We start from the raw sequence: 10,286 nt of genomic DNA on the forward strand, positions 1-10,286 counted from the left end.
TTAACTATAGTAAACTGGTTGTATGCCATCGGTAAATAACTCAATTCACGATTTGTTAGTGACAAAGTTTGTTTTTACTATGTACCACTGATAAGCAAAAACTTCTACTCCATGTCATTGCCGTGATGTTAGACATTCTAAAAATCAGAAGCTCAAACCATGAGGACTTCTCAAACCGTGAACCCTCAGGTCCCATAGCTCACTATGGCTCTTAAACCCTAGCCCTCAAATCGAGATGGGAGGTGATGCGGATATCTGGGGCTGCGAGGGCCATGGTAGGGACATGCATGCTGCGAGGACGGCAGTGGAGATGATGCCCACGGCCGGGGGGGGGGGGGGAGGCGCGACAGCGGCAGCATGGCGTGCTGCGAGGAGGGCAGGGCGACGCGCTGTGCTGCGAGGAGGGCGATGGCACCTGCGGATAGAATGACACCTGCGGCAAGGGTGCCCATGGTGAGTACTGAGTGAGAAGCTTTGCCTGCTTTATATCTCTTTTCTTTCAAACGGATTGCTGCAGTGTACATATAGGATGATGAGATTCTGAGTGAGTGGCTTTGCCTACTTTCTTTTTCTTTTCTTTCAAATGAATTGATTTGGTTATTTGAGATGCTGATGATGATATATATCTTCAGATCCTACCACTTTTGAGATAGTATCACCTTTGAGATGTGATACTTCAACTTCTTTCATGTCCCTCGCAAGAATTGAGCATCATGAGCTATTGTGATTTGCAAATTATTATTCTGGTGGTCTCATTGAGGCATTTAATATACTGGTGTAGTGGTAGTAGTAAAATTTTTCGGTATGCTCCATAAGCCACAAAACAGGGATACAATGGACTCTTCATATGGAAAAATGGAGCAAAAATGGACGTCATGCAACAGCGATGGTATGAAGTAAAGAATCTAGTATTGCAATAGTATATAGTGCAATCAAACTTTGTCGATGACAAATAATGAAACTGGGACAGTCTGAATGATATACAGTCAATTTACCAAATTAATTAAGTAATGGATACAAATTAATTATTTACCCAATTAATTAAGTAATGGCACCTTTTCTGATATGTCATATTTTTTTGGAAAAAGGGAAGCTTTATTAACTCTTAACGTTACATCAAGGTGATACAATCATACATGAATTTCCTCCCAATTTTTGCATAGCCAAGATGCACTAAGCCAAAATAAGAAAAAAACAAAGTGGAAAATCAAATGGGAAACCAACAAGCCAGAACGAAAACTCTTAAGCATGATTATTGTGATTGGCATCAATGCGTATCCAATGTGTACATGTAAAAATAACATAAAATGGAGAAATAAATTTCTTCTTGTTAAAGACATTATCATTTGGGCACAACCATATAGACCAACAAAAGGTGGTTGTTGCTGCCAGTATATTGGCTTTCGATTTTTTACTAATGCCTCGAAGTCAATTCTCAAATATATTCGGTACACTTCATGGTGGGTAGAGATTTGAAACCACTTGGACTATGAACCATACAGAATGGGCAAAGCGACAATCGTAGAAGAGTTGCTTAATTGTCTCCTTTTTTGACAAAAGCAACAATTTTGATTCCCTACCCATTGTCATTTAATTATATTATCTTTTGTTAAAACAATTCCTCTATGAAGGTACCAAAGGAATATTTTTATTTTTAACAGTATTTTAAGCTTCCATATTGGGCTATTTGCAATTGGTTCATTACCTTGCACAAGAGCCTTATATAGGGAGTTGACGAAAAACTTTCCAGATTGGGTTGAGCTCCATCGGAATTCATTTGGTTCATGTGCCAATATGATATTGATAGGTGTGCCATTAAATCAGTCCATGCTACCAATTTGGACCATCTAGATCCCGCTTGAATGCTATTTAAGGGATTAATTTGTAGGGCTGAAGATACCATCTCTTGTTTGATTCGTGCTATAGTGTAATGGGGTATTGGTCTTTTAGGGGCTAATTGCCCTGCCAAATTTCCTCCCAGAAACAAATTCTGAAATTTTCCTTTAAATTGAAGGTGCCATAGTGCAATAGGACATGTTTTACTTTCATCAGTCTAGCTCAGAAGTGGGAGTCACCTGGTTTACCTTCAATTTGTGAAAGTGATGTGGACCCCAGATATTTGTTACACAACAAATTTTGCTAGAGCCCGTCTTCGTTACACTACTAGAGAATTCATTTTACAGACGGTTTGCAGCACCCGTGCGTGACGCTTTTTCCATCCATCTGTAGAAAAGAGTTTGTACAAATCAGATTTGTACAGATAGATTTTAAACCAGATGGCTCATAACTAAGGCCGTCTGTACCATAGATTATCACAGATGGCTCCAATGATAAGCCGTTTGTACTTAAGATTGTCACAGACGGCTCTAAGTTTCAAGTCATCTATGAACATGGTTCAGTACAGACGGCTCTAGTTTCGAGCCGTTTATATTGTGCATTTGTATATACTATTGTAGGTGTAGAACCATCTATATTGTGCATTTATACAGTACTACATTCATATATTACTGAATATAAACTGACATATCAATAACAAATCATTCACAGATCATTTGCATTCAAACAACAATAGATCGAGCAACATACACATATCATACACACAACAATCGAACATCTTTATTCAATGTCTCAAAGTCATACACATAAACAGAAGTAAAATATCAATACTACAAATCCTCACAACATTGGAAAGAATTGTTCATTTTTTATTCTTGAGTCAACCCTGTGCTTGACAATAAACCAACAAATTAGCGTTAGCACACTAAATTAAAAGGAAGTAATGAGTTTATTTGCTTCATTTTCTATATCATTAGCCATAAAGGTATAATACATCAATTTACTACAAGATGCAAGTATTTTCAATATATTGAAATGACCAGCTTTTGTTGAGATTACAAACCATAGCTCCTAAAGTTGTCCTGATCATGAAATTCGCCGCTCTCCTTTAAGATCTCCGCAAGTATCAAATGGATGAGCTGTTTTTCAATATATATGAGATTTTCCTTCATGAGATTGTTTGTAGGACATTTATATGTTTGTAGAAGAAAATTAAAATAGTTAGGCACAATGATGAAAAATGTATTTTAATATACTATAATTACACTAACCGGCGAATATACTAGTGGACTAGAGCCAATAATTTGTAGCATATACTGGGCAACATAGAACCCACAGGGTTGGTGCCCTACGGCTGCTTGTGACACTGTAGAAATTTGTGTACGATACATTTAGGTCTATAGAATACATAATATTATGGTAAATTGACGTGCCATGGAGGAATTATTACTGGGAACTTATGTTGGTCGGTCACTGAGGGTTAATCCTTGCTTCGACCTCAACGACAATCTCCATTCTCATATGTTCACGTTCGGCTACTTTGTGCTCAGTTTTGTTTCTCCTTCAGCTCCTATATGAATCGGCATCATCAGGGAATCCCAACTTCCATGGAACGGAAACATCTATGTCACGCATGCGACTCAGGTGGTCTTTGTTCCCCAGAGCCAAGGTTAGTGTGTCTTTTTCCTGAGATGGATGGTGTTGGGGGAAAGATCCAGGCCTACAAAGAGGCCCACGTAGAAAGGCAGCCCATGTAAAAGCCCAAGGGCCACCTTGTAATATTTGTACCCCACCAAGGGTTGGAGAGGAAATTTCACCTCTCCCCCACACCTATATAAAGGACCCAAGGGGTCATGGGTAGGGAGATTCCTCCCACCTCCACTCCTCTCTCTCTCTCTCTCTCTCTCTCTCTCTTTGCCCGAATTGAACCCCCTTATGTACGGTAGCTGGAAATAGTTCCAATAGTTAGCGCCATCCGTTTGGATTGAACCCACGACCACGTGGTATTTGTTTTTACTCTTTACGAGTATATGCAGGTTTTTATGCTCTGCTTAAGGGCCGTTTCTCCCTCCTGTGCAGATATTTACCCTTCGAACGATATAGCTCATTATTACATGCTGAAATATTTACTCTTTGTACACTCGCATCACACGTGCTCATATTGCATGCGTGCCAAAGCATTTACTCCTTTGAATATGTATGCTAATCCTTCGCTCGAGGGACTTCATTCCTGGCTTGCAAGTTTACTCCTCAAATTGTAGGTTTTTACTCTTATAGTATATGCACCTGAAATTGAATTTTTTCACATGTTTGCTCTCACTTGCATTGTTTATGCACCGAACTACTCACCCCTCACTCATGAGTCGAAGGAGTCTCCTTTTTGCAGGATTTATCCCTCTTCATGAGTACTTCAATTATTCATGGTTTCTAACCCTTCGTCCAAGAGACTATCTAATTACATTCATTTGTCTAACTCTTCGCTTGAAGGATCTTGTTCCTCAATTACAGGTTCTTACTGATGAGCCCATGGCTCCTTCGGCTACGATCAATACCGCCAATAATCCTCAAATCATGCAAGATCCAATTCTAGGAGCACGTGCACGACAGTTAGACCACCAGATGAACTCATTTCTCACTGTTATTGCTTCCTTGGATGGATTCCTACTAAATTCCTTTGATGCTTTATTTCTTAGGAATGTGGAAGAAGCACCACAACCTTACCCGAACATCGCCCTTTGAAGGCCAAGTGTACTCAGACTCGAGGCTGGGCTCTAGTCATGGTCGTGGTCGAGTTTTGGACAGCATGTCAGTAAAACAGGCATAACTCTCTCATACGAAGTCCATTTTAGGCAATATTGAACATTCTGGAAAGCTTACGACGATCGCTTTCCAATGGATATGAACTCGAACAAATATTCCTTATAGTTTAGTCAAAGTCAAAGAAATAAGGTGCTGCACCACCGTTTTTGGACCTAGTTGGGTCTTGTAATCGTGTCGGAGCCGGAGTCCAGGTTGTGTACACCTCTTTCGATGACTCCACAAACCTAGGTCGACCTCCTCACATCCCCCCTATATATACACAGTAGCCGTTGTAGTTTAGGCTCGGATTTTGCTTAGATTATTCTGTTTTATATAGTTTCACCGCTTGTTCGGTTTGTGGAACCCCAACTCTAGCACTTCATTGGTAATTAGTAATATTCATATTGCATCTACCTATTCTTGCTTGCGTTCTCGATTGGCTTGCAGGAAAAACCTTCTTGACAAGGTCAACCACGTCTTGGCACGGTTGATAACCACTGCATAGTGGTGCAGTGGTTGCGAGGGTTCTCGATCTGTCTTGGTCAGAGCCTTTCTATCATTAACGTTGAAACTCAACCAATCGACTTATCATAATACCTTCAAAAGATCGGGCAAACGAGTATCAATGGGTATCGGAGCATCAGTTCCCTGTTATGTCATCTCAGTTATCCCCTTAGTTTCATCATTTTCTAGTACCTAGAGTCCAGAAAATTACCGCACAAAAATATTTAGATCTTAGTTTTTTCCGTTGTCGAAACCACTTTGTGTCCTCGCAATTTTTGTTTCAATATTCGCGTTGTTGAGTTTGAGTCCATCGTTGGTGTCTTTGTTGCTAATCGAGTCAACAAGATCTAGTTTCTAGTGTCGAGTCTTGCTGTTTAGTCATCATGTATCTTGGCCTGCCCTTATTTGTTGTAGCCGAGATTGTGTCTCTAGTTGAGTCGACCATCAACATTGTTCAACCACTAGTCGCTTAACCATCTACTCAAGCTCAACCACTAGTCGAGTCGACCATCAAGTCATATTCAACCACTAGTCACTTTAACCATCTACTCAAGTTCGATCACTAGTCGAGGTGACCATCAAGTCATGTTCGACCACTAGTCGCTTCAACCATCTACTCGAGTTCGACCACTAGTCGAGTCGACCATCAAGTCATGTTTGACCACTAGTCATTTCAACCATCTACTCGTGTTCGACCACTAGTCGAGTCGACCATCAAGTCATGTTCGACCACTAGTAGTTTCAACCATCTACTCGAGTTCGACCACTAGCTGAGTCAACAATCTAGTCAGGTTCGACCACTAGTTGCTTCAACCATCTACTCGGGTTCGATCACTAGTCGTTTTCGACCACCTCTTCGGATTCGACCACTAGTTGGATTCAACCATCCTTTCAGATTCGACTATCCATTTGATTTTGCCTCCACAGTCCAGTCGAGTATATCAGTTTCTGGCTGCTCTCGAACACCTCCATACACCCTTCATATCTAGCATTGTTCGACAAAGTTCGAGTAGCAATCCATAGCCGAAATAGAGGTAACCAAACTTTAGAGAGAGAGAGAGTTTTATTAACTTTATACCCTGCTCTCTGAAAAAAGTTTGTGATTCATGTACCTCATTAGTGTTAGAAAAGACAGTAGAAGAGTTTTTGAGTTTGTGTCACTTTTGCAAAAAAAAAAAAGGAAAAACAAGCAAGAAGCAAAGAGTGAAAAAAAAGAAGCAAATAGTGAAAAAAAAGAAAAAGGAGAGAGAATTAAAAAAAAGAGAATCAGTTTGCATTGCGAATTATGTTCCTTTGTGCTTGTGTCTGTTATAGTTTTCCGCTTGCTTGAGCTAGTTCTAGGAACGTGTTCGCGCTAGCAACTGTGACAAGTACTATTGACTTTTATTCAGCTTTGCTAATTTGATTTTAATTATTGCCATTCCTTGCTACTAAATATTGATTGTCCATGCTACACCTTCCCTCGATCAGAATGGTTTCTCCTCTTGCAACTACCTCACTCGCACCCGATAAGGTATCATGAACCAGCCACCGGTTGTGCTAACTATGGTGATTGGTAAGAACACTTGCAAGAGCGTGGTAAGATGCTTGAGAGTGTGTAACTCCACCTCCACCACCTAGTAGTCGATAGGGATAATTTATCTTTCGTTGTTTTCTATCTTTGATTAACCATGGTAGGAGAAGCATCGGATGCACAGGAGTGTGTTTTGAGGGAAGAACTCACGATGGTGTGAATGATCATCAACAAGCTATTACTGATGACTTCGATAAGCAGCTTGCAGAGACAAACACTAGATTGCAATGACTTAATGATAGTATTGCCATGCTTAATACACACTTTGATCAAGTGGTTAATCAGCCACCAAACCATGAGCGTGTGGAAACTCATGGCACAAACCATGAGTAAGAGGAGTCTGTCGTAGATGATGAAATTTTGAGGCAAGAATAAGACACCTTTGATGCATGACAACGGGACCGATTAAACTTTAGTCGTCAAGGTATGAGAGGTAATAATTTTCATCAACATATCCTACATGTTAATAATGATCCATTTGCTAAGGTTAAGTTTACCATACCATCTTTTGCGGGTGCTTATGATGCTGAAAAGTATTTAGATTGGGAGATGACGGTTAAACAGAAGTTTAATCCTCATTTAATTCCTAAAGTGCATAGAGTTTGGCAAGCCACTAGTGAATTTAAAGAATTTGCAACTTTCTAGTGGAATAGAGAATGTATCAATGGATTAGTTCCTACCACATAGAATGGTTTAAAGGTTGCTATGTGTAACAGATTTGTTCCACCCTCTTTTAAACGTGATTTGCGTAAGAAATTACAATGCTTAAACCAAGGTGATAGATCCGTAGAAGAATATTATCAGGAGCTACAAATTAGTATGTTGCGTTGTGATATTATTGAGGATGAAGAGGCTACAATGGCACGCTTTTATGAAGGGTTAAGGCGTGTAATTTAGGAAATAGTTGATTACAATGAATACAATAGTGTTCCTAGATTGTTCTAACTTGCATGTCTGGCAGAAAAAGAATTGTAGGGACAACAACAGAGGCCAAGGACCAATTTTGGAAGCACGACCACTTCAAAAATTAACACCGGGGCAAGTTAAAATAGCCCCACATTCAGCTACACAATCTGCTGCCCCCTTCTCGAGTAGGGCACGTTCAGCAGTACCTTCGACATCGTCGCACGATTTCGAAGCGTGCATGGTCTAGCCAAGAGCTCTTCTTCAGTTGCTTCTACAGGCCGATTGACCGGGATTGTATGCCACCGATCAAGGGAATGGGCCACGCCATGAAGGATTGCCCAAGTCAGCGAGCGTACATTGTAATAGAAGATGGTGGATATGTAAGTGCTAGTGATGTTGAGGATGAATATGCTCTTGCAGTTAACCATGCATGTGATGAGGATGGACGTGAGATAGATATTGACCATGAGGAAGGTTCGATGCCACTGCCATGAAGGATTATCAGACCCTCATTGTGCAGCGAGTGTTAAGCACTCAAATGGAGCAAGCAAAACAGCTACAACGCCACAATTTGTTTCAGATGTTCCTCATAGTTAAAGAATATCGTGTTCAAGTCATTATTAATGGAGGAAACTACAACAACTTGGTAAGTTCAAATATGATCAAGAAGCTTTCCTTACCGACAAGAAACCATCCTCACCCTGATCAAATTCAATCGTTCAACAACAGTGGTAAGGTGAAGGTAATGCAAACAGCTAGGGTGTATTTTTCTATTGGTTCATACCATGATTTTGCTGATTTCGATGTAGTACCCATGCAAGTGTGTTCACTTTTGTTAGGACGACCATGGGAGTTTGATACTGATACAACACATCATGGTAGAAGTAATAAGTACACCCTTATGCATAAAGGAAAGAAAATAACTTTTCTACCTTTAACCCCTGCTGAAATTGTGAAATGAGAACAAGAGATAGTTAAAAATAAAAGAAAATAGTTTGAGAATGAATCTGAAAATCAGCAAGTAGCGGAAAACGTTTTTCCACCCAAAAGGAGAAAGCAACAACAACTTCTAAGTCCGATGGATTTAGACTAAAAGGGTGTGTTATGCTTGCTACTAAATCTGACCTTGCTAAAATTTGTGATAATGAGCTGCCATGCTATGCTTTGATATGCAAAGATGTTTTAGTTTCACTCAAGAATATATCTAGCTCTTTATCTCCTGTTGTTGCCAACCTTTTACTGGAGTTTGTAGATGTATTCACAGCTGAGGTACCCCCAGGATTACCACTTATTCGAGGGATTGAACATCAAATTGATTTGATTCCAGGAGCAAGTTTGCCAAACCGTGCTGCATATAGGACCAACCCGAAACAGACTAAGGAAATTCAACGACAAGGCTAAGACCTTTTGTACCGCGGGTATGTACAAGAATGTCTTATCCCTTGTGTTGTTCCCGTTCTTTTAGTTCCTAAGAAAGATAGTGGTTGGCGTATGTGTGTTGATTGTAGAGCCATCAATAGTATTACTATAAGATATCGTCACCCTATCCCTAGGTTAGATGATATGCTTGATGAGTTGAGTGGTTCTATAATTTTCACTAAAATTGACTTGCGAAGTGGATACCACAAGATTAGAATGAAACTTGAAGATGAATAGAAGTCTGCATTTAAAACTAAGTTTGGTTTGTACTAGTGGTTAGTAATGCTTTTTAGGTTAACTAATGCACCTAGTACTTTCATACGATTGAGGAATGAAGTTTTACGCGCTTTCATTGGAAGATTTGTGGTGGTTTACTTTGATGACATCCTAATTTACAGCAAATCATATGAACTACACTTTGATCAGTTACGTGCTATTTTTAACGCTTTGAGAGATACACGTTTGTTTGGTAACCTCGAAATGTGCACCTTTTGTACGGATCAAGTCTCTTTTCTTGGCTATGTTGTTACTCCACAGGGGTAGAGGTGGATGAAGCAAAAATCGAAGCCATAAAGAGCTGGCCAACTCTTGAGACTGTTACACAAGTTAGAAGCTTTCATGGTCTTGCAGGTTTCAGCAAGAAATTAAGTGGGCCAAGTCTGAATTAGAGGTGTGCTAATTCAAGAAGATAAACCTATTGTTTATTTCAGCAAGAAATTAAGTGGGCCAAGTCTGAATTAGAGGTGTGCTAATTCAAGAAGATGTTTACTATTGCTTATTTCAGCAAGAAATTAAGTAGGCCAAGTCTGAATTATTCCTCTTATGATAAAGAATTGTATGTTTTAGTTCATGTGCTTGAAACTTGGCAACATTATCTATGGCCTAAAGAATTTGTTATATATTCTGATCATGAATCGCTGAAACATATTAGAAGTAAAGCTAAACTGAATAAACGACATGCTAAATGGGTAGAATTTATTGAGTCTTTCCATATATCATAAAACATAAGAAAGGAAAGGACAATGTGATTGCTGATGTGCTTTCTAGGCGTTATACCATGTTATCTCAAATTGATCAAAAGGTTTATGGTTTAGAGACTTTTAAGGACTTATATGCTACTAATTTAGACTTTAAAGAAGTGCTTGAACATTGTAAAGAAGGAAAAACATAGAATAAATATGTGCTGAATGACGGCTTGCTCTATCATGCTAACAAGCTATGCATTCCAACTAGCTCCATTCATCTTTTG

Source organism: Phragmites australis, chromosome 9, assembly GCF_958298935.1.
Source record: "Phragmites australis chromosome 9, lpPhrAust1.1, whole genome shotgun sequence".
In the NCBI taxonomy this organism is placed as follows: Eukaryota; Viridiplantae; Streptophyta; class Magnoliopsida; order Poales; family Poaceae; genus Phragmites; species Phragmites australis.